This window comes from Anopheles nili, chromosome 3 (genome assembly GCF_943737925.1).
Source record: "Anopheles nili chromosome 3, idAnoNiliSN_F5_01, whole genome shotgun sequence".
NCBI lineage: Eukaryota > Metazoa > Arthropoda > Insecta > Diptera > Culicidae > Anopheles > Anopheles nili.
Genome location: NC_071292.1, coordinates 47,026,334 through 47,052,136, shown reverse-complemented (window position 1 = coordinate 47,052,136; position 25,803 = coordinate 47,026,334). Strand labels below are relative to the sequence as shown.

General features: G+C 48.3%; 1 protein-coding gene across 1 annotated transcript in view; it reads right to left on the bottom strand.

Moving 5' to 3' along the window:
• LOC128726206 (uncharacterized) overlaps window positions 1–25,803 on the bottom strand; it is a 93,872-nt gene that overhangs the window by 46,145 nt on the left and 21,924 nt on the right. The window contains exon 2 of the mRNA XM_053819999.1: window positions 25,135–25,244. The gene's annotated coding sequence lies outside the window, so the exon portion shown is untranslated. The remainder of the gene's footprint in view (window positions 1–25,134; window positions 25,245–25,803) is intronic.

The following is a 25,803-nucleotide window of genomic DNA, read 5'->3' as shown; positions in this document are numbered from 1 at the left end:
TCGTATAAATGTATGTTTTAAGCCTCTAATATTGACGTTGCAATCTTCAAAAAAGCCACAATATTTTATGGTAAATAATTCCAACTTCCTTCTCAATTCTACATAAACCCAATAGGTCCTTTACCCATGTCAATCCCGCACTGTGAATTATAATAAAACCGCTTTACTCAACGCTCTTAACTCTCCACCAACGACGGCGTCGAAGAAAGCCATTCCCATTCCCGAAAAGGTCAACACCCATCGGCGCTACGGTGGCCACTTCACGTCCCATTTCGGTTAATTAAATTAACTGTTGCAAAAGCTTAATCACGTGCGGTGAAATGTGTCGCTTCCTAGCATCCCAAAAGGCCACACTGGCCCAAGCACCGCCACGCACCATCTTTGGCTCTGTTTTCCCACCCCATTTAGCTTTCAAGTCCAGTTGCATCAATTTTCCGTACAAAGAAGCTGGCAACTTCTTGCGCGTGCATTGCACTCGCCTGCAGCACGCACATCAGCCACGTCAGAGCGGCTGCCAGGCCAGCAAACGGAGAGGATGCACCGCGATCGCGACTGCATTCTAAAAATATCGCCCACATACCAGCGTTGCAGCGGTTTGGTTCTGCAAAACGCGCCGTTGCGATCGTTCGAGGGCCTGCAACCAACAAAGCCACTGTGTGGAGGTCTAAACGCGACTCCTGACGTGCATCGAGCGGTGCAGGGATATGCATCCGGCAGTCGAAAAACCCCGGCTGCTACCGGAATGCGGGCCTCGGGCGTCCGAGGCCCGGGTGTCCGACGGTTGGGAAAGACCGCGCGATCTCGTGGCCGGGCCGTGCGCATTAATCTTTGCATTCGAAAATAAATCAATGCGTGACGGCGCCGTCACTGCGGCCATTTGTTGCGCCGGCTTTCGCGTTTTGCGCGCCCGAGAGCTTCACGTGTGTTGGTGCGTTTCGGTCCGGCGGTTTTTCACCCAACTCCCCATCGGGGTGCTTCCACGCGGGTGTTTTTTTGGTAAATGTTCTAAATTTAATCGGCGCCCATTTTCTATCGGACCAGCTCGATCGAACTGGTGGAGAGGTTTATATTTCTTGATGCGATCGTACAGCGAGAAGACGAGTGATTTCCATCCGAGCGTGTGTTGTGTCAGGAAATGGCATCGAACGCCTACGCCGCAGTTTCGTTTCGTTGGTAGATGTTTAGGTAGAATGCGAGCAAGTTTAAAATCAGCTCCATTACAGTTCCGCTACAACCGATTCCGATGCGATAAACAAGCGTTCGTATTGGTGCATGACATGGGCAAAAACAGGAAAAGTGTGAAAACAATCGCGCAAATCGACGCAAAAGTACAATCCATCGCGTCGTAATCGTAGCTCTTACAAAGTATAAGCACATGAAAACACAATCGATGCTGTTGCTACCGCATTCGAATTTGAAGCTAAAACGCGAAACACTAGCGGTTAGATTACTACACGGAAATTCAGATCATGACCCAAAGGGAAACACCATGTTGAGCCGAAACACCGAAAGAGAGATGAACGCTCGAATCCGATGAAACTCCCATCCCAAAAGCGTCTCAACGCCTGGTTCCGCTGGCGAGATGCAGTTGATCAACAGCATCTTGGACATATGTAGGTCAGCTCCGATGTCGATCACGGGTGTGGTGTTTGCATGCGCTCACGAAGCTCGGTGGCTGTGATGAACCTGTTTTTTTTTTGTGCGCGTGTTTCGCCCTTCCCTTTTTGTGATCCAAAAAATCTAAAATTGGATACTTTTGCAATGAGAAGAACGGGTTTTGCCAGAGGGCGCATCGGTGGATGGATATCCCACGCGCTTATGAAATCCAGATGCTTTATTTATTAAAGCGCGTCCCGCGTGGGTCGGTGTAAGAGCAAGGGCTTGTACACGTCTTCCTCTGACGTGAACCATCGTAATGGAACCGGGTCGAGGTTTGAGTTCAAATGCTCAAATTCAAATGTTTTCGAGCGATCTCGTTGGTAGTCAAATGTTGAAAAAATAAATATTTACATTCCTTCAGCGCTTGATGATTGTCGCTCAGATGGTGCATGCAATATATGTGTGTTTGCTCGAAGGACAAAACCCCGAGTGCTTAGGGCTTCGGGTTGAGCTCAGTGTCGTGAGTTGTGGAGTCGCTTACACATTACACGCCCATTACCAGCTGAAGGAAGGAGTGTACATGCTCGCTTGACACGGTTGTGCGCGAGGAAGCGGAAGTTCAACAATATTGATTGCGTTTTAAACTAGACCGCGAAGCCATCAACAGTTACTTTATAGCCGTGTTCAGCATCTTGCCTTTCCAGCATACTCTGCCGCTCGTTACGGAAGAGGAACTCTCCAAAAAGGCACCCTTGGTCCCTTGGAACTCGGGTGACAAAACCCCGTTCTGATGTCATCATTTTTCCACAAAGCTGGTGGAAAATTTATCGCTCAATCCGAACGGCCCATCACCTCCCTGGGGAGTCGTCTCGCTTTGCTCCATCACTTGACCTCCCTTTCGAGGGGAGACGACCAACTCTACCGAAAATCGAGTGGATGATTTCGGTGTTCTACTCGCTCGCGTTCTGCTGGTCGGTGTTGAGCATTGTGTTTATGCTCTTTACGGCCCAATTAATCTTCCAGCCGTCAACCGTCGCTCAGAAAACCGACGGTAGGATGAGCGTGCCTCCTGGGAGGATTGTCATTAAATCCATTTTCAGTGTCCCCCCTTTATAAAGCCTTTCGACGAGTTCAGATGCGTAGGGCGATCTACTGCGTGTAGATGGGAAGAAATTATGTTGTACAAAACTATCCAACCGCAGTTGGGCGGTGTTTTTATGTTGGACAAAACCCTCTAAGGAGTTGATAAACGGGAGAGACTGTCACACCGGATTACTGATTCCAAGGTGAAGCTTGAAATTAAATCCACCCAGACGGTGCGCCTCTTGACCACCGCTGGCTTATGCTGGGAGGAAATTTAGCTCACCGCGATAATCCCACCACCTGACGATTCGCAACACGAACTGCCAACTGCAAACTCACCTGAAACGAGACGGAGAAAGTAGAAACGTTGTAACATAATCGCGTTCTAGTTGATGACTTCTCCACCGGCCCGGTGGAGACGAACTGGCCCCCGAGAAGTGGCGGTTTAATACAATTATGAGCATACCAAACAGAAGCAAAAAGCGGGGCTTGAAGCCGTCAGCGAAGGGCTTAAGTTTTCACCTCGGGGATGGATTATTTTTCAACCCCATTTTCTGCCAACGGTCGCCTTGGTCTTGCTGGCAATTCAATCATCATATAAATTCGGATAAAATATGATCCATCACATTCTCGACCGGCTTCGTTATGCTGCCGGCGCAGCTCGCAGCTCGGGTGTGTGTGTGTCTGGGAGGATCGGGAGCAGTTTAGTTGAGCAACATTTCGACCTTTTCGTGCCCATCGAGGGGCGTTACGTTATGATTATGTTATCGGCCGATGGGTCGATGGGATGGATAGTGCCATTAATCAATGAGCAAAACGGCACGATGGTTGAAGGCACGTAGCAGAGGATGCGCTGGGCAGCGAATGGATATGGATTGCTATCTATTTCGTGCGGATAAATGATGAGCTTCTGAGTATCGCACGTGTGTGAGACGCTAAAACCCTTCATCAAATATTTGTGAATGATTTTCTATATGTATTATTTTTATATAACACATCACGTAAGCAGTGAGAGAGGAAAAAGATGTGACGAAAAAAAAACATCCCCTAAATTAATCAGTTTTCTATTTAAGCAATTGGCTGTAGTTTTTTGTGGAGCTTCGTCCTATTAGAGCATTAAGTTCTTCTTTGAAACACTTTCTAAAACTGCGTCATGAAGAAGAAATCACCAAAACCAAGCCTATCCCGCACACAAGGGTTAACCCTTGAATACGAAGACTTTAAAAAAACACACACACACAAAATGCACACAAATAAAACGCCCGGACCATATCAAAACCCCAAGATCTCACACCAGTTCATGAGCGAGCGAAGATGGCCACGCTCGATGAGGTCGATGTTCTTAGAAAAGAGCTCATAATCTTGCGTTTTTTAGCATCCACCCGAGTTTTCGCGTGCGCGAGCATGAAGCACCCGGAAAAGTCTACCCCCCTCCGTTGGGTGGAGTGCAGTAAACATTTAATTAAACACCCGTTCGAGGGGTACGCGAACAAAAACACACGCGGTACGGCACGACCAACCGAGGTATAATCCATTTCCGTGGAAGTCGCTCGGTGGTGTTTATGCTTCAGCCTCCCAGTTCATGTGCTCGCGCAAATATACATCCTATTCGGCCGGAGGCGACTGCAGCAGCAGCAGCACGAGAACGGGCGTCGTAAAAGAAGAAATATTATCGCTGAAAATCGCAATAAAAAGAATGCTTTCCTTTCATGCCACAAGTCCACGCTCTCTGGATGCTCTTGCATGAACGACGCTCGGACTCGTTTCGGAGAGGAACAAACGCTGACAGATCGCATCTGGGAAAAGAATCTGCGGTTCAAAAGGGAAAATACCATCATCCGGTTCAAAACCTGCAGGCATTTTTTTATTCTCCTTCAAAAAAAAGAGAGAGAGATCGCCTAATGGAGAAATTAGTTCGCTCCCTAGTAATCTTGGTGGAATTTTAACAGCTTACGGCCAGCACCGGCAACACCCTTGCGGCCAATATTACACCACGCCACGTCCGATCGGATCGGAGCATCGTCAATCGATCCATTGTTGGCAGCATAAAATCATAAACATCACCCGAAGGGTTTCAACTCCCCTGCCATCCATGATCGTTTACGATTACCATCGATCCGGGTCTTGTCAAAGGCCGTCGAACATTCCATCCATCGCACGAAGTACTACACGCGGATGCCGAGAAACCTCGAGGCCAGAGTTATGTCAGTGAAATGTTTCACTGCATCCGTGCCCTTCGAAAGGGCCACCGCGCACGGGTTTTGCACCGGAATGTGCCTGATTTATGGTCCATTAGCTTCTCGAGCTTCATTGCCTCGAAAGCGACGCTTTCACACGGGATTTCCGATTGTTTTACATCGGCTTAAATGTCCCGCCCGCTTCGGGGTTTTGTCTGAAAGTTGCACCAGTGGTTCCAGTGGTTGGGCATAACCTCAATTTTTTTTGTTGCCGACACCCGCAGCGAGCTGGGGCAATCTTAATTAATCAATTTCCACCTTCCCGTGATAGTGCTGGCAGGACTTTATCCTGAGGCGGTCCTCAACACTACGCACACACATACACACACATACACCACCACCGTTGCGCTCCATTTCTCCTGTCATCGAGTTAATACCTTAGCGGGAGAGCTCCAGCACATTCATCCCCAATCCATCGATTGGCGACGAAATCGATAGTCCCCGGGCATTCGTTGGCGCTCCCGCACGCATCCATTTAGGGGACGGCTTTTTTTTATGGATGAATGAGCTCCCGGCGACATGAATATTCAATTTGAACCCGAATAACTCAAGCAAACATGACATTTTGCCTTCTTGCTGCTGCTGCCGAGCCGTCCGATCGATGACAGATCAATTTGTACGCGCAATAGTTTGCCGATATTTTGCCCATCCAGCCATCTAGTTGTCGGTGCTGGAAATCAATCGGTTCTGCTCGTTGACTCCCCAGTCCTCGCGCTTTCAGCTATTGTCTCCCACACGACAAGCGCCCAATCTCCCCGTTTGAATGGGCGATTGTCGAGCTGAACAAACGCTTGAACATCATTAATCGTGGCCGTGGTTTTTACAGGCACACGCTCTATTGACGGAGAGTGTGCCATTTTCGTCCTGCAACTTCATTACCGTGCCCGGTAATCTGTGTGGTGAGGGTGATGCCAAGAATGGGTTGGAAAAAGTGGGCTGGATTATGAGAAGAATGAGAAGCTAATGACATAATTCCCGGGCACTGCGCTTCCGATTTGGAGGCGCACTTTGGCGATGTGAAATGATGAAGTAAGAGTTCGGTACGACGAAGTTGATGGTGTGCTGGAAGGCAACTGCATTTTTATTACTGCATGAATTCATCGTTCGATTGCAGGTGATAAATGTTATGGCCGTGTTGTACATCGGCAATGGCATCGTTTAACGGCTTATTGATTGTCATCAAATCGGTTGTCAGTTTCGTGCGCGTTGTGCAAAAGGCACATTTATATGGTTTGTTTGTCCTTAGTCCTCACTTTTCCAACCACTCGTACAAAGCCATTTAAACTCAAAACTCGATACAGCGACGAAAGCAATATACATTCCACGTCAATGCATGATTAATGCAGAGTGGCTTTTCGCCAACATAAGCGCCATTAATAACACGACAGTCCCAAGTACGTCTGCTGAATGCTCGTAGCCTATCGCGATCAGCTTATCCCGATCGGGTCGACCAGCTTCAGATATTATTTATTTACTTTATCCCTGTCCTCAGTGCGCGGCGTTGGGTCCGAAAGGTTTCTGTCGCAGCCTGCGATCGAGTGCCAAGAGTCCGTCGTCGCTAAGAGAAGCGTTCAGAAGAGGCACCGGAGAAACAAAGAGGAAGCCTTATGGCCGGAAAGAACGGCCCAAGGCAAATACGCAGGGCGCGTGTACGTGGCATGGGATTGCAAAGCATAACAGTCTCGATTTCATGTGAGAAATGGTTGGATGCCTGCAAGAGGGCGCTTCCCTTTTCTCACGTAGCGGAAAAGACAGAAAATCAAAAGAACAAGATATGCTTGGGCAAGAGTCGTTGGCTTTCTAGTGACATCTTGGGAACGAAGCAATATTGGAAACTTGTAGCAACTATGTCTCGTTTGCAGAGGGTTTTTCTATTAAATTAAATGTTATTGATGCAGCCACGCTCGTGTATTGTGTGTGTGTTCACATTCAAAAGCGAACGTTTAAGCGAAGAATCAGCACAAGAACGCCACAAACAAACAGGAGCAGCAGCAGCAGCAGGCAAGAGCGCATGTTCCAAGACAAAAGAAACATGAAAACCTCTTAGCGGCAGCATTAATACACAACGATAGGCAGTGAAAAACGCTAATGCTTACGTCACGGTAAATTCCACCACGATAAGAGACCGGAAAAATGGCCCAAGCCCAATTAGTGCTACAAAATATCAGCTAATATATAAGAGAAAATCCGTCGAACACTGCGTCAAACACTCGGGAGGAAATCTCGAAGCGGATGCTGCACTCCCGCGACACCAACCGCCAACCACATCAACCTGCATCCCACACCTTTCCCCGAGACCGGTTACACGACACGCTTGCCGGTCTGTTTATTTACATCACGCAGCGCGGTTTGCATTTGGGTGGCGCGTACGCTTTTCCTTCGGTTATGGAAAGCGCACCACGTCATGCAGCTGTACCGGTGTAACGAAGAGTTCTGACCTCGCGGAGGCGGCACCTAATGGTGTCATTCCGGCTCTAATCACCACCATCAATTTCCGGTGCGAGCTCGAGCGTTTTCCTTGTTTCCTCGGGAAGAAACTGGACCCCTCGGTTCGAGTATGGGTGGTTTTCTTTTCATTTCTCTCTCTCTCTCAATTTCCAGTGAAGTGAAACGAAAAGGTTCTGTATAGTTCCTTTTTTTTCGTTTCTTGTTGCTGAGCTGGACCTGGTGTGCCCTGACTGTGCCCTTCAATCACCACCGCAGGGTACTAATTTAGATGGGAGAAAACGAAGAAGCATCCTCTCGAGAAACGCTCATTTGAATATCACCATTATGGGTTCGGAAAAAAGCACCGCCTCCGAGGGTTTTTTTTGTTATACATAATTGAATGTTTCACTTTGCGGTCGTAGTGGTGGTGGTCCGAATCGCATCAATCATCCCGTTTTATGTGCGGCTGTGCGTGTGCCCGACCATCGAAAAGATGCATCGACAGGCGAGGCTCGACCCGAACGAGAAGATGGCTTCATCAATTTCCCCAGCCGTTGATCGGCAATCCATTTATAACGCGTTTAGGCGCGTACTCCGCTGGGAGTGGAGCCTTTTTAGGGCTTTCGGCCTAACCGAAGTCTTGTAAGGAATCAATCAACCCCCGAGCTTTGAGAGAAAATACCAAGCCAGCCCTTTGGGAGTGCTCCTTCATTAAATCAAACGGGACCCACTGGAGACGTCGCGCACACGTCGGTCAAACGGCATGAGTGTGCGTGCGCGTTGGTTTTGAATCCTTTTTGCCCTTCCAGCAAAAATGCCCGACCGGCCCACTTGAGGGATCGCTCGTTTGCCACGGACCCCAAGCGTCGGACGGAGAAGATTGATCGTCCTCGGTTGGATGATGAGTGCGTGGTCGTTTGTGTGTCACGTCCGTGGAGAGTTTTCCGTGATTTCCCAACCGCTTAAACCGTCGGTCCCGCTACGATGACCTCGGCGTACTGCGAACCTTTTGTTGGCCAAACCACGCGCATTGATGGCAGTTTATATTTTGTTTTATTATTGTCCACTAGGAAAACTGGAAAAACAAATAATTTCGTCCAGTTGCAGGGCAGCCAACCGCGGCACGAGATTCGTTTTAATGATTGTGCTACGGTTCGCGTCCTTTATGTGCGCCGATATGCTTCAACCATCCTGCACGGTAGCGATTTTTAATCCAACCGATTAGAAAAAGGAGCTGTTCGGGAGCACGGTTCTTTCGGCGGTCCTTTCTTTTCCTATGGCTTCCTGTCACGTTTGACCAGGACGGATGAAGCCTTCGTTTTTTTTTGTCTCTCCCACCTTCCAAAAGGCTCATAACGCACGGTTGGCAGGAAAAGCCGAGCTGCAAATTATAATGAGCTCAAGCCCGGCTTCTTTATCGTCCGAACGTCCTCATCGCCCGCGCAGCTTCAATCCGTCACGCACCACGGTTGACGTACTTTGGAGGCGCACTTTTTGCCATCACATCAGCTTTAATTGGGCGTTGGCTGGGAGGGTGAGCTGGCCGCCATCGATCCCGAGCCGTCTTGCAGGACAGTTGAGCTAGCTCGAGCCTGAAAGGCTCCTTCCTGCTTCACTTGTGCGCCGTTTACGTTGCAAAGAAGCCAAACGCACGGCAAAAGGGGCCTCTTTTTCATGGTCGTGTGATCTGAAGTGGATGTATCTTGATGATTCGTTTTTATGGTGGTGTGGTTGTGCTTTTTCTCTTTTACGACAACCTCGTCCTTTTTCCGTACTTTACGGGGGTCGTTTTTCGAGAAAAACACGTTCCGCACGGAAGGGTTTGCATATGACGAAGGCTGAGGGGCTAAACATTTCCTGCGCGTGTCTTTGGTTTGTAGCGTCTTTGAAAGGATTTCAAGTGCCTTTTAGGAAGGAGTGTCTTAAACCCCTACAACCCTTGTGTGGTTTTTAAACACACAATTTAGAGACGAACCGACGAAATGAAGCTGTATTGAACATGCGTCATTGTGGCTAGCTGCCAATTAATGATCGAGCCAAATGAGAGTCCTTTTTGTGCGCGCGAGACTTTGTTTCTTTTTTTGGTGCGAGAAAACTTTTCCCATCCAGATGCGTCCCATCGACACAAAGACAACTGATGATAAATCGCACTTTTGGGAAGAAAGCGAGAGAGTGAAATGCACATCGAAAAGTTTAAATTGCTCGTGACATTATCGCACGCATAAATCCCTCACGGCTCCACTTCACGCCCATCGGAGCGGTTTCAAGTGGCCCCCCGATAGGCTCGGTCTGCCGGCTGCGAGCCCTCTCGAGCGTGTTGATTGATATTCATCGCATCGAACAGCTGCGGCACCCGGAGCACCATCGATTCATCTCGTGTAACCGATATCGATGAGCGGTCTTCGAACGCAAGAAACGTTCGAAAGAAAGGAAAGACCCCACGGGACCCGAAATAGCACAACGCTGCAGCATGACACGAACCATCTGACCAAAGTTGCTGTATTTTTTTTTTCGGCGGAGGCCACTAGTTGGTTGGAAAAGTGATCCGTGGCACACGCGCACATGATGACGATGACAACATCGCCATGCCGTCGATCGAATGCACCCGCCGCTTGAGAGTGCATAATTGCAGTGGTTGCATTTTCCGGGAAGGCGTCCGATGAGTGAGAGTGTTGTATCTTTGAACTCGAGCTGTTCAAAGTTCGAGCGATGGGAGGAGAGAAAAAAAACCCTCGATGATCCACAGTTCGGGAAAGTCACTTTTTCCCGGTCGAATCCACTTTGACTCGCGTGTCAGAACGATGTTAAGAGGGGCCATACGGGGTATGAATCATTTTCTCCGAAATTTTCCTCCTCTTCGGTGCGTTTTCATCCACCCATCGGATTTCCATCAACGAGTGCAGCGTGCGAGCAGCAAAATATCACATAATCATGCATCCCAAAAATTGCCTCTTTTATGTCGCGTTCGAGACGCGCCAGCAAGTGGGTTAATTTCGTAACGACGAGTGGGAAAAATGTGTCGAGACGCGAGATCGTTGGTGGAGATTTTTATGACGCGCTCATGTGATGCACATGCGTTTTTCACCGGAACGAATCATGGAAATGGCTTCCACTGAAACATCCATAATCGAAAGCGGGCGTTCGTCTTAAAGGCGAGTGCTTCTTTAAAGCCGCCCCCGAAGAGGGCGATGATCTTTTGAACTCCGCGTCATAGAGAGATGTTTTGCCCTTTTTGTCAACCCCCGGGCAGGATGGATGGATATCGGAATCGAAAAAAGCGACGACGGTCATTTCCCACGAAACGTCCCATCAACGGTGTAGTTTGTTGCGGTGATTGTTCTAGCCTTGGTTCGGGACGCAAATACGGTGCAAATGGACCGACAATGTTCCGTGTGGGAGCTTGGTGTGATTTGCTGACGACCGCTTCAGCCAGTAGTTGAAGGTTCACAAGTTGGCAATGTCACAAAAAGGAAAACTTTTCACCCAAGCAAAATGTGCTGACGATGAGAGACGGCATGCCAGGCGACGCCAGGAGAGGCTCAAATGTTCAAGAGCCTGCTGACTTGGCTCTGGCCAGCAGTGTGGTTGGGTGGGCCATGCTTTCGAGCAGGTTGGATTAAATTTCCTTTAGGTTGGGGAAAAATATCACAACCCACCCAACGCCAGGGAGGGCAGACACATTTCGTGGAATATTTCTGCCACCTTGTCACGCCGATATTGGCCCATTCGTGAACCATTCCGACAGTTGGCTCGAATGCATTCAATGTCAGTTCGTTACCAAACTCGCCAGCAACAAGTTACCAGCGTTATCTACCGCCAAGGGCTTTCGAGTGATATCATCTTCCTTTCACCCGTGACGGCAATATGCACCGACACCGCGTTGTGTCATCAGAAGCGTGCCTTATCGTTACTTTTTTTCCATCCTCTGATAACGGACACGATTTACCGATCTCGTGATTTTATAAGCACACTTTTTTGATAAGATCCAACCACGGCCGACACAGGTCGTGGTGCAATGAGAACGTTGAGGTGTTTTTTTGCCATTACGTTCAGCATGACGAGCATTGCTCATGGCTATATAAGACATGATAACAAAAATAAAACCATTTTCACTCAGTCACATGAATGAAAAAGCCAGTAGATAGTAAAAAGAAACTGGCAAACCACTAAAAAAAGACGAAAGTGGTTCTCAACCTTTACACTACTTTGACCCTCCAGGTCGAAGTATCTGCCAACTGAGCCGCGGCAAGATCGCATTGGTTTATATCTCAACTAAAAAAAATCAGGCGAAAAAGAAGAACTTTCCTTACTCCGCCACAGTCGTTCATGATTTATGCTTCACTGCGGTAGACGACTTCGATGTTTCAACGACTTTAAAATCACCAGACCCCAAGAAGAGACCGAGAGAAACGCACCAAACCTGAAGCAAAACTGCCGGCTAGGCGTAAATGGCTTCACCCCACACACACACGCGCGCGCGCTCAGAGCATTTGCTGTGTGAGGTTTTGCTCAGCGTGGCACTAAAAATAAATTGCGTACCTATGCGCGGAAAAACCACGCCAAAGCATGGATCATTTGACTGAGCGCCGGCTAACTTATAATGGTTGCCGCGCTCGGGGACGGTAGAACTTACTTCGCTGAAGGAGAGAGAAAAAAAAACGCATAGCGGCGAAATATTAGTCAGCAGTCGCGTAATCGCACAGGAAGGGAACGAACCGCTCTCAGACGCACCAGACCGTGCGATTGAACCCCCTTCTCTGGTGGTGGGAGGACATTCACACCGGGGGCGCACCTCGAATGCGCACGAGACCATGTGGCTTGGTGGTGCGCATTTTAATTAATGTCCACACCAGCCCTTTGGTGGACTGCCATTTGCACCACCAGCTGGGACTGAGTCGCGCCCAGTTCGCTCTTCCGGTGGACACAAAAAAAAAACCGCCGGAGAAAAAGTGTACTGGAAAAACACGAACCTCAACGAATTAATACACGACAAACGGAGCCAACAACTCGGACGGTAACGATCAGTCCCCGCCCTAATCGAACCCCTGTGTGCGTGTGCAGGATTTCTCTTCATTTCTAAGCCCTTCAACGAGCCCTACGCGATCGCTGGTTCAATGATCTCGTTCGTTTCGAATGAACATGTCCCCTCCCGGACCAGATCACTTAAAACCACCAGCACCGGGAAGTGATGCGCGTTATCTGGTCCCGTTTGTCGATCGTTTCAAAAATCCCAAAAACCCAGAACAGGACGTGCAGGCTCAAGAGATGGAGAGTGAAGAAAAAAAAAGGCCTTCCTACGCTGTGCCAGGCCGAAAAAAAAACCCTTTTTTACTGACGCAGGTCTCGCGTTTACGAAAAACCACTTGATGCCAACAGCACTCGGCGTTGTCGTACCAGCGATCGGACGATTTATCTGGTCGATGGTCTCAGAAAAAAAAACACCCGGCCGTGGTTTCGATCCCTGCGACTGGAACGACTCCATCGGCAAAGGGCCGCTTTGGCAGGACAATGGTTTGCGTTTTGATGCCGTCATTTCGAGGCGCGTTAGGGATGCAGGACCGCTGCTGCCGCGTTAGGATTACTGCACCGTGTGCTGATGGTTTTCTTTCTATGCACACGTTTTCTTCGAACCCGCAGACTGCCGTGGGCAAGCAATTACTCGCCCGCATATGGAGCGGATGTCATCTGGTTAATCCGCTCACGATCGCAATATGAGCGAGTGTGGTACAATTTCCCACCAACCCAGCCCAGCTCAGCCAGTAAGTGATGTTGAAGTATTTTTATACTCCGCTCGGTTGGGCACTCGAGACAAGCGAAAGAGTTAAAAAATAAAAGGCAAAACCCTTCACGCCGATTCGGAAAAGATGGAGCCAGAAAGGGAAGCCAAATCCTCTTACCGCGCGACCTGAACCTGTGGTAAGGACCTGCGCGCCCAAGGATGGTGACCAGCTGGAGCCAGAAGAAATAAATCAATCCAGACGCGAACGCAGCCTCGCCATGTCGGTCCCCCGATGGTGTTCGCACAGAGGGCTAAAGAGGGCTTTAGTGCGTTTCCCAGGGCCACGAGTCAAAGCGAAAGGGTTACCTCCCTTGGTGACGGGGCCGACAGACCGAGCCGGAGGAGTCGGAGAAGTTGCATGCAAATCGAGTCCAATCAGAGGGCCGATGGAACGAGTCGGGAGGATTAAACGAGAACGAGAGTGGGCATCAGGACGTCGACCAATCGAGCCTGTGAAGGGTTTGTGAGTACGTCAATGAAAAAAAAAATACAGACGAGGCTTAATTGAAATCTGCTCGAGCGCTGGAACCAAGAGCGAACAGTGCGAGTGGTGATTTTAATTGAAATGTTTTGTCTGCGAGTCAGTTCCGCGAGAATCTGGAGCTGGTTGTGCCGAAAATCTGCCCTCGGTTGGAACAACAAAAAAAAGGGAGTCATTCATTTTTCCTTGTCTCGCTTCTCGGCTGGGAAGTCGTCCTCGCGAACCGAGAGCCAATAAACACGGCCGATAAAGTGCCGAACTTATGGGCATAAACCGTTTCGTCTTGGACAGCCTCCGGGACAGCGGGTCGTTTATCTTTCCGCGGGTGAAAGCCGCACGCGCAGTGGCTCAAGGATGAGTGATGCAGGGTTTTGTCTGGTGAGGTGAACTTTTCAAGCCACATGTTCATCAGACCGGCGCCGGATAGGTAAATAGACCCGACCCGGATCGTTGAAGTGAGCGCGGTTGGAGCATTAAACAAGAAGCTCGAAAAGAGTGAAAGAAAAACCCACCCCAAAAGGGGCGCGATGTGGCAATCGAGCGGATGGGTTTCGAACGACAAACACTGGCCAAAGTTGGGACCAAATTTAATCTGCAGCTGTTTAAAGTTTCATACCAACCCCACCCGGTGGAATCGAAGGGGGGTTGGGACTCTTGTTTTGCACCCACCCTTTCCAGTCTGCATCAGCATGCGAAGCACGCGAGTGAGGGAGTTTCGCCTCACCAAATAGGAGGCTGGAAGACGCCAACATGGCACAAATTCTTCCTACGCGCTCCGGGGTTTTTGAGGATGGCGAAATGGCGCGCGTTCTGCAGAATTGATGAGATTCACACATGGGCGCGACCGGTCGTGGGAGGGTTGATTTCGTGGAAACTTACCCCTAAGGAAGCGGCGTGACGGAAGCTCCACTGCACGCCGGCTGGCGGAACCCGAAAGCGGTCCAAATATCGCTTTACGACGTTTGGAAGTGTTGACGTTTTCCCTCGTCGGTCGTTTGCATATGCGGCCCGTTTTTTGGCCAGAAACTATCGCACTATGGGTACGTTCGCGAGTTCGCACGATGACACGCTTGCGTACGATGCGTTTTTTTTTGTTTTAGATTGCGCTGCAAACCTTTTGTAGGGAAGGAAGAGAGAGAGAGAGGGAGAGACTGTAGAAAAAACACGCGCACTCACACACACACACACACACGCCAAAATGCACTCGGAATGCAAGTGTTGCAGGTTCACTGAACGCACGGAAACCAGCGCCTTTTGAACTTTGCGTCGAACTTTGTTTAAACAAATCTCGTGAAATGCACACGCTAAAGTTGCAGCAGCAGTGATCGAGATGTCGCAACATGCGGTTTTTACCGGCTTTGCTGTTATCTTATGGAGGCAAGATCCGTGCACCTACTCACGATTCGCGTGCGTGGTCGTTTTATTCGCGTATGAAGTAAAAAACGCGACGGGGGAGAAGGAACAAACGAAAGAAGAAAAAAAAACAATAATACGAAAGCAAAATATATCGCTCACACTTCAAAGGCTCACAACGCACGTGGACGCACATACACACAGCGACACACACACACAAACACACGAGGTGGACGCGGGAGCGTGAGTAATTATTATTCCTACGCCTTCCCATGCTTTGGTTTTAAATTTCACGCCAAAAGCACCCGGCGACGCGGTGAGAAGAAGAAAAAAAAAACCTCCAGCTTGTTCCTTCTTCCGGTCCGTGTTCCGGTGCACTTCCGGTACACCTGCCGCCAGCGAGATATTCACGCACGGGGGACGCTTTTTTCGCGGAACATCATCACGATTCGCAGTGTACCGTCATTTCCCGGTGAAATGCTTCTCCGCCACTGCTGCTGCTGCCGCACAAGCAAACACACACACACACGGGCACACCGGTTCTAGACACACCTTCGACAATCAAACACACACGCGTGCAGGCAACGCTGCGGCGGCTTGCGGGGCACGCACAAAAGGGCGTCGAGTCTATTTGGACCGGAAGCGCAAGGTACGCAAACCGTGGCGCTTAAATTCGGTGCAATTTTGGCCGTTTTTTTTTTGCGTGCTCACGAGAACCACGCCAAGCAAAACCTGAACCAGGGTGGAGAGTAGTTGATGCTGCCGGTGAGATAATTACCGGCACAAAACACCGCGGGCCGGTGAGCCAGGAGTTGTTTGGTTTATGAAACGCGAAATGGCACCGAAATAACTACGAACGTAAAACCGAACCTACCACCGCGAAGACTTCCAATGGACTGAGCGAACCGGGCGAGCCCCGGCGAATCGGGAGCGTTAAAGCCGGTTGGCCGGTCTCAGGGAGTATTCTACTGCAAGCGGGAGCGTGGTAGACTATAGTCTCGCCGGTCGCGTGGTCGACTAGTTTACGAAATTGGCCATCATTATGCACTTAACAATTGTTCTTATTAAACATATCATCTTTTGCACGTAACGTTGATTAATTTAACTGTGCTGCGTGTATTGCATCGCAAAACTCAAAACATTCTAATCATCGAAACGTAAAACGGTAGAGCACAACCTTAGCATGAGAAAAGTCAAACATTCTCTTACGCTCTCCCGCGGGAGCTCATTTCTCCCGGTTTAATTTCTCATCTCTCTCTCTCTCTCTCTCATCGCTCTCATCATAAAGAGAACAAAATTCATGCTCGCATGATGGACGAGGTGTGATCATAGAATGCTTTTTTTTCACCGGCAACCTTTTCGAAACATAAAGCGAGAGAAAGAGAGTGCATCAACCAAAAAGAGAGAGAGAGAGACCAGGCCAACGTGATGAATGAAAGTATGCGTGTGTTTGATACGAAAAAACCAACCCCGCAGCATACTTTTCTGCCACCCTATGCTGCCCGATCCGGGGATGTTTATGCTGCGTAATCTCTCTCTCACTCTCTCTCTCTCTCTCTTTCTCTGTCACTTCTCAAGCGATCTTATTCTGATTCATTCCATCCAATGCTCGATTGTCGTTCGATTTCGGTAGTACCACTTTTTTGTTGTATTATTTTTGTACATGTTGAATGGAAGCATATCTTTTGCTCTCCCCACAATTCATTCTCCTTCTCGCTATGTTCAATGTATGCCCCCCCCCCTCCCCCCCTCGAGATGGGTTGGGTGCGTTTTTTTGTCTCTCTCCAACCCGCCGGCTAACGATAGCTAACTTTTGTGCCGGTGCCGCAGCAATCCAGGAAATACGGCGAATCATTCTCGAGCTGGCCAACATTAGCCCGGCAAGCGAAGAGGAGCGAAGCGAGAGAGCCAAGAGATTGGAACGAGGATTAGGAACAGACCCTGGGATGGTTTCAATCGAGCTGTTCTTCGATTCGGCCCTTCTTCCTCAGCAAAGGAAGGCCGCAAAGTGCAAAGAAGATGCGCCAGACTCTCAGCAGGGAGGTGGGTGGGAGCGATGTTCGAGAACGGCTTTTGCGTCTGGGATCGAGAAGATCACTTTGGCCACCGTTCGGTGGAATTTCTTTATGCGGTTAAAATAGCATCTTATGCTGCTCCCCGCTAACGTAACGCAGCGCGACCGGCGCAGAGGTCATTGAAACGAATGGATATGCAATTGTTCATCACTATGCAGGGGTGCGAATGGGGTGCACGGTCGTTGTGCGTTGTGTGTTTGTGTGGCTGGCGAGTGGAAATAGATATTGGAAAATCATCGCCTTTGCGGAAGACACTCTGACGTCTTCTTCTCGAGACACGAATACGTTTATTTCCCATCTAATGAAAATGTATACTCTATTCCAAATGTTTCCAACACGCTCAAACTCCCAACGACTCCCAACAAGTCTGGCATTTAAACGATAAAACTCGATGGCGATCTAGCCACGACCCGGATAGGCAACAAAATGCAAATTCATCACGCAAACGACGATCCTCGGCGGGGTGGGGGGTTCTTTCAATTTCTTTCGAGCCAGCGAGCGAATCATTAACATTGCTCGTTTGCTCAGGGTTTCCCGCCTCGACAAGGGATCTCCATTCAGCACGGTGCGGACTGAGCCTGACGCATCGCGCAGACAACGACACGCGAGACGACGCGCGAGCCACAGCATAAAAGTGCAGTAACCTCACACATAGCGCCCTTGCGCAAGCGGCCATCGGTGTTGGTGCCATCGATCGTGATCGTGATCGCGATCTTTCGCCCCGGCGTTACTCATCCCTTGGCGAGTGTGTAGTGGGAAGTTGGAAATGCAGTTTCGGCGACCGGTTCGACGAGCGAGGCGAGTTCGATGGTGCGAAAGTGCAACGGACATAAGGGTATAGGGAGGGAGTGGATTAAAATGGAGCCCTTTCATGTGGGTAATGGTGCATTATTTGAATCCATTTTGCTGGAGCGATTCATTTAGCGAGGTTTTTGTCATTGCACAACAAAATTAATGGGATACTTTTCCACGAAAAGCCACATAGTGTTATGCAAAACGGTTTATCTTTGATGCGGCGATTATTTGTGCGGCAGATTTTAAACACAAATTTTCATTTTCCGAGAATGTTTAATTTTGTGACGGTTAATTGAGTTTTGACCCATTGCGTTGTTCAGAACCTCATTAGGTTGGTAACTGCTTTTTTTTTTGCTCTCTCCGTTCCGATTTGTTCTAACGCGAAAAGGGCCCCGAGGAGGGCTCATTAATTTCAGCAGACCATTTTCCCTCGTCAAGGCGAATCGAAGTTTCTTGTTTCACAAGCAGGCGCACGAAATTAAATATTGCCATCCTTTGCCGTGCGGACAGCATAATTACACCTTCCGTTTTGAGGTCCTCAACGGGTCCAAAACGTGCGTCAGCAAACGGCACCAAAAGGAACGGCCTTTCCGTTGAGGATCCCGTCCCGTGATTTCCCATGGCTCCCATTACTTTGGCCTCGGTCAGTGTCTGCAGCGTTCGGTTGCAACTTTTGAAGCGCAACCGACACTGAACAGCATAAATCATGCAAAAAGGCTGCTCGAAACCGTATCAGTCCCCGGATTGTGGTGGCTAAGGACACACTTATTTCGCAAGAGCAAGGAGTAGCCTTATTTTACCCCCCCTGCCAGAGTCTTTGAGCCAACGATGAGTGAGAACCGAGCATAATTTGCCGTTTGTTTGCACGCCACACAAACCTCGAACCACTTTGACGAGAGCAGTCACAAGAAAATGCTGCATATGGGGATGGGTGGGGAAATAATTATCTCCCACCAGGACGGTTAGGGTCGGTGTGATATCACACACACACACACACACATTGTGTTGGAGAAGGGGAAAAACCGGTGACCAGTTAGCCTTAACCCACTGACCGGGATATACGCACGTACGTTTATCATCCAGAGGGCCTCGAGGAAAAGGCCCCTACAAAAAGCCTGGAAGCCACCCAGCTCGGTTGCGAAGGCAGGTGCGAGGAAGTACGTGCGAAATGGGGCAGATTTTTATGATCTTCGGTTGGACCGCAAAACTTGCCTCATTAAATTGGAGGCCTCCTCGGGAGCCATGGAAAGTGGAGCCTGGTTGGCTTGTTTTTTTTTTCTCTCGAAGGTTTCTCCTTCTGCCTTTCGTTGATCGAATTCGGAGAAGTTTCGGTTGGCGTGGGCCAAAAGCTTTCCTGAGCTGCCCAAACTGAGATAGCTCTCCCGAGCCTTCGGGCAGGGTGCTTTTAATGCGCCCTTAATGGGTGGCTTGCGGCGCCTGGTCGAATCGTACAGAACTCGGAAAGCTCCCGGTCGCATATAGAATGAGGTAAACAAACGAAAGCCACAAGCTTGGTGGCAAACGGGTGCAAAAAAAAAACGGGGGAGAGCCGAGTGTAAAATGAAGCATCAGCTCGAGTGCAATCTTACATTGACGCTTAATTTATGTACTTCAACTTTGCCTCATAAATATTTAATGGAAGAGCTGCTGCTAGCCGCCCGTCTGGTGGGTGGGTGTGTGCTATCTGTAACCATACCTTTGGGGGGGCTTGGTTTTTGCTTTTGCCGTGCGCCTTTTTGCCTTTCCTTCGTTGCGATAGCGAGAAGCGAGCGAAAGGGGAAAAATAAACGACAACGAATGCTTTACTGAAACCCCTTTTTGGCGAACGACAGGGGGCTGAGTGGATGGTGAAGTAAAATTGCGAGGTTGTTTCCGTTCGCTTCTTGCACTTAGGCGAAGCCACGGGGAAAAGAGTTGGGCGGAAGTGTGGGAGGGACGGAAGGGTTTTTCCATGCGCGGATTCCTCGGACAGGAAGCCGAGAAAGCCGGGTAGCTTTTGCATCCTGAACTGGACGCCCGTTGGTAAGGCTGCTTATTTTGTGCAACATGGGTTGGCGGATTCATTTGTGCTGACCAAACAACGGTGGGTTGAAATCGTTATTTTTCCCTTCCAATGGGTTTTCTGTGATCATAATTCAACAAAAAAAAATATATGAATTGTATCTTATTATGCGGTAAAGCTAAATAGTTAGCTAAATTAGGGGTCTTAATGGAAAAATATTTAATTCCTATGATTGATTAACGTAGGTATAATTTATTTAGAAAAATGACAATTATTTACATGATTAAGTTCTATAAGTAGTAAGGGAGTATAAGTAAGTAAAGAGATTTTTAAATCACCATCGACATTCTCCTATAGCTTTTGAAAGTGATATTAAATTTAAAGGTTTGTATTTTTTTTAATAAAAAAAGGACAAGAGCTACAACAACTTATTCAATATAAAACATATTTTTAACCACCGATGCACGTCCCTGGAATGGTGTGCTGGAAGGATGTTCCAGATTTTGCTATCTCCTTGCTCCATGCACCACCGGTCGTTAGGACAACCTCAAAACCTACTAGCCACAGGACGCGCGCGGGAAGTGAGTGCACCTGGCTATGACTTTTATATTGAATTTTAAAGACGGCTTCGGGAAATCGCCTTCAGCGGCGCTGGAAAACCACCGAATTTGTTACACGACCCAGCATCCGCACCCCATCCGGCGAGCACTCAACACGAGGGAATAAAAGCAAAAGCAGGCCCTTTGGTTTTTCTTATCTTCCGCATCCTCGCCATTCCGGGGAAAACCGTGCGCAGTTGAAAGCCTTTCAGCGGCAGAAGCAAGATGAACAAAAAAAATCACCCATCCGTTTTGCAGACACAAAATTCCATCGTCCTGTCTCGGGGCCATCGTGGTACATCGGCACACCGAGCACCAGGAGGAAAAGCACGTTGATTTTTAGCGAAAGGATTACTACTTCCTATCGGAACGGCTCGCGATGCCACGGATGGGTAGCATTTCTCCTACCGGTCAGCAGTTTTTCCGTCTTACTTCTATCGCTCCTTTTCGAGCCGCTCGGGGCCATCGAGACCACTCAATCGTTCCATTCGTTATTCGGTGGCTTTGCAAGTGGTTACGCGCACGAAGCGAAAGCAAAACGCACGCTTAAAGCTGCTTAGCACGAGCTTAGCCGAGAATGCAAAAGCCAAAAGCCAGCAGGCCTGCCCGGTTGGGTTTGAAGAGCGATTGCAATGCTCGCAGGTAACACCTTGCGGGCGTAATCCATCGTAAAGCGAACGACCTAGAGGCTTAGGGCACAAGCCGCAATTCGTAAGCTATCGATTTTTAAATCGTCTAAAGTTTCATCACCAAATGCCCTGCAAAAGGGTGGCCAATGATGACAGCACGTGCCGCAATGAGCCTCCCAAAAGGGTGAAACTTTCCACGGCAAGGGCGTCATTTGCGCGCAAACCATCGCGCCTTAAACGCCACGTGTTCAGTCCAGTCACGTGGTTTGCACCGATTCGCGTATCCTTTCGCGTAACCAAACGGACTCACCACCCACCGATCATCATAATCTTTTACCGTTAATTTTCTGCCCACGCTGCGGACGTCCGGATGCGATTTCCTGCGCCGACTAATAACGGCGTCCGGTTTTGACCCGCTGTGGGTGGGAGTTTTAGGGTTCACAACCACGGTTGATTAATGTTGGCGAAAGAGACCTGACCTGTTTGAGTGGTGGGTGGGAATAAAAAGCTAATAAACCGCGGCAAAAAAACCGGACCTCATAAAACAGCTCGGTATTGCGGAAGGCCCGGCGCTGACTCGCTGGCCGTATTTTCCACGAAACGGTGCCATGCGCGTGATTGCACAAATAAATATGATAACATCATCGGTCCCGGGTTCGGACGGTTGACGTTGTGTGGCGCTCGCTGGGAATTACTAATCGCGTTTTACTCATCGCGCATCGCGCCAGCCGGTGCAGGTGAGTGGGCACGGTGTGCTTTGGGAGAGAATGCACTTCCGGTCACGTCGGGTTGCGATTTAAGCCGGCGGATTTGTTCGTGAAGTTTTGCGCAAGGGTCTTAGCGTTGGGCGCTTTTTTTTGTCGCGATTGGCGCATTTTTATTTATAGCCACCAGGCGGGTGGTGACTCTCAAGCGGTGCTGTGTGATGGAGGACTATTGTAAGAGTAGTAAGAGTGGTATTTAATCCACGGTGTATTGGAAAAGAATGTAGAGAGAAGAGAACACTCGACCATGGAATGTATACTTCCAAGCAGGTAATGTAATATATTTCTCTAAAATCGTTCTATTATTTCTTTAATTTGATTGTTTTTATATCTTCAAATTGATGAAAAAAATTACGCTGAATACTCATTTCGATTTTCGTTGTGAATGCATCACTATCAGTAAATGGTTTATTGTGATAAACTTGTTTTTAGCGATAAGAGCAAAATACGATAACTTTACCATAACGAAGCAAAATACGATACCTTTAACGATAACAAAATACGATAAATGCTATTGATGTTATTTTCATTTGCAAACACTTGCTGCTCATTAGAAGTTGCTTTTTTGCTAATGATTTTTTATTGAGAAAAAATAAACCCTCGATTCAACGACTGCGTTCAAAACTGAAGTTAAAGGAGACGTTCGATAGCAACACGAACTCTTCTCGTGTTTCTCGCGTTCTAAAGCAACGTTCGTTGATGGTGAAACATTGTGGAACAATACACAGAAGAACAATTTTGCTAAGATCTGCGAAACATGTTAGCGATCATCCTTTTGTACATTAGAACATATGGAGTTTACTGATGGAGCTGCTCTTCTGATCTCGCAAACCGCAGATATTGTGCTTTTGACTGAACCACCCTTTAAAGTGCAAGATCAAACAAACATTTACTTCACGCAGAGATCATACGAAACTCTGCTATTAGATCAAACATCCTTTCATGCATCAGACCATGCGGTATTTTCTCGGGAAATTATCACATCGCCTTGAAATTCGTTGTATTAGCCAATCACATACACCCCGAAAATGACACCGTACTGGCACAGCTGCTTTGCGTATGATGCGAGTGTATGATTTTTTTGTTTTTTGCTCCGCCGGTTATGAACCATTCGATCAAAAGCAGCCACCATGTGCAATCGAGCACAGCGACACATGCGGCCTCTGTCTCTGGTGGTAGCAGAATATTAATTTTATTTCGTTAGCATTTTCCCCCGAACACCACAGTCAAACCAGCAACCAGCACAGACACCAGACACATGGGCAAGGGTTTGGCAAAGACTCGGTAAAAATGTGTTTGGACAACGACTTCCCGGTGAACGCACCAACAGGCACCACCCGAAACCCGTGCGGGAAAAATATATGTCACATGGCGTCATCTGCTGGGACGCTGGCGTTTGACATGACCCGAACCGTTGACTGTCAGCTCGGCTGGGGGAGGTTCCAGGCGTTTTCCGAAAAATGGCGGACGGACGACGGGAAAATTCTCAAACACCACGCGTGAAGCACAAATAAACATAACGAACCGTTGCATCTCGACCCATGATCGGTCGTAACAATGCACTTTTCTCTCTCTCTCGCTCCCAATGTTGTGAATAAATTTGTTAATATAATTTAACGCATGGTTTAATATGGTTTTGGTTCGTTATGTTTTCTCGGGGCCCGGTGGGGCAGCGAAGGAAAAAACAAATCATAAAACATCAGCAGCATAACGACCGGCACACGCATACGAAAACAATCGGCAATTGTCATGGTGGACTGACGTCGCAGGGCAGCCACAAATGTACACAACCTCTCGCACCTGGATGGGCTGGCTCGGGCTGTGTAATGTCTGCAAGATGTCGCCCTGAAAGCGACCAAACCAGCCCCAGAACCGGGGTAAGTAATCAGCGGGCATAAAATATGCATTTATGAATGTCCCTCTCTCTCTCTCTCTCTCTTTCGCTGGTCGAGCTCGCCAACACCGTGATGTTGAATTAAAACGACGGAAAGCACACATGCACATGTGCCGCGTGAGGAGGGAAAAATTAATTTCCGGCCAGCTTGGTTTGATCAAATACAAAAAAAAAATTAATAAATAAACAATCACGCGCCGTGTGGGTCGTGAGTTTCGCAACGTCGTTTCTCATCTCGATCTCGGTGGTGCCCCCGTCTCGTCTCGATGGTATAGGAGTTCTTGAATCTCGATTCCATCGCAGTCTCTCGACGAAGCCTCACCGTTTCTAACTCTTTGAGGTGCAAATATTCTGTGAATGATTTCGTGATGCCATACATCGTGTCACGGTAGGACCGGAATCCGTTGGGCAACCGTACTATCTTTTCTTCCGGAACGTGACCGTTTTGCGCAAGTGACCTGAGCTGGGCCTAGACCAAGCTGGGCTCATGGTAAATTCTCTCGATTCTATTCTGTCGCACGCTTCATTAGCTGGCTTTTGTTATTTTACTGGGCTGCGGTGATTGTGGAAGTCGAGTTTGAGTCGAGTCACATAAAGTACGGTGTGATGAAATGGTGGTTGAAATTCCCCAAAAAATGTTAGAGACTTTTTTCTAACGATAAAAGCACACAGATTTATGAGCGGATTTTTGAGGCTGAATCACACGCTCAATACTAAAAAATTCCTTTGCTTTCGTTTGTTTGCTGAAACCAATATGAATCATACATGTTGCCCATCGTTTAATGTCCTTCAATCGGTGATCCATCGCACCCCGATGGTCATTCCGCGGTGTTGCTCTTTTACGAGTTTTTAATCAGCCATAACAATTAAACGCCGAATAGCGACCAAGTGCGGCAATTGAATTGGCAATGAGTAATCTGGTCTTTCGGACCGTACAGAGTCCCCCAGGGAGTGTCGCGTAAAGGTGTGGTAAAATACGTTCCCTTATTACCCAAACATGAGCAGCCCGTAAAGCACGCGCATCGAGTCAATTATAGGCTGACGCGATCGTAAAAAAAACCCGGCTCGTCTAGGAATGTTGCGCTCGAGAACGGACGGTAGGTGAGCTAACAAATAGGATCAAAAGAGCTTCAATCTTCTGCCGAACGTACATAGACGGCGTGTGGTTGAGGTGCAGAATTCGAAATGCCATCCGAGCCATTCGAAATGTACTTTAGGGCACACGCGCAACGTCGACGGACAATCGACGAATCTGAGCTTACGCCCCGACGACGGGACTGAGGAGCATTTTTTAATTTAAATTCTAACCAAGCGACAATTCAATTACCCATCGGGAGAAGGCGAGTGTCGGTTTCGTTTAAAGAGCGACCGGCCACGGAAAATGCCATCTTTATCTTCAAGGTTGTGGCTGGCTTACCTTTATGGATTGGGCAGTATTGCTGGGTCGTTCGTTGTTTCAGGACTTCTGACCGACGTTTCGGAAAGGTCTCGTTAAGGCAGTTTGTAAGCGACGGAAGCACGCAAAATCTGGAATGAGATTGAAAAAAAAACGGTACAAGTTGTGAGTGAAACTTTTCTTGATTCTGATGAAAGCCGAGGAAAGTTGAAGAAGCCATGCCCCGATGAGAGCAAGGCGGATGTTAAAGCAATTTTTTGATTGATGATTGAGAAAATCCAGAGCATTCTAAGGAATCCCAAGGCATCCCAACAGTAAAAAGGACCAAGTTAATTTAGCTATTTTACTCCAATAAAGTAAAGCTATACGAAATCAGATAAATTACCAACCTTTCCCTTTCTATCTTCTATTGTTATAACTGTGCACGAAACATCAATATCATATCATCTCTTGCGCTTTCTAGGATATCCTTGTAACCATTTCCTTACAAGGAGAGCCCGTTCACACTTCCTTGAAGTGTTGTCATGTCCCAATAAGTTATTCTGATCGTTCGCTGCTCAAACAGAACAGCCATTTTCTGGCTTATTTCTCCTCAGACCACAGGCCTTGCCTAATCCCTGATTGCTTCGATAGGGATTAGCCCAACCATAAGCCATTGTTACACGAGAAGAGGCGTTGTTGTTTTAGCTC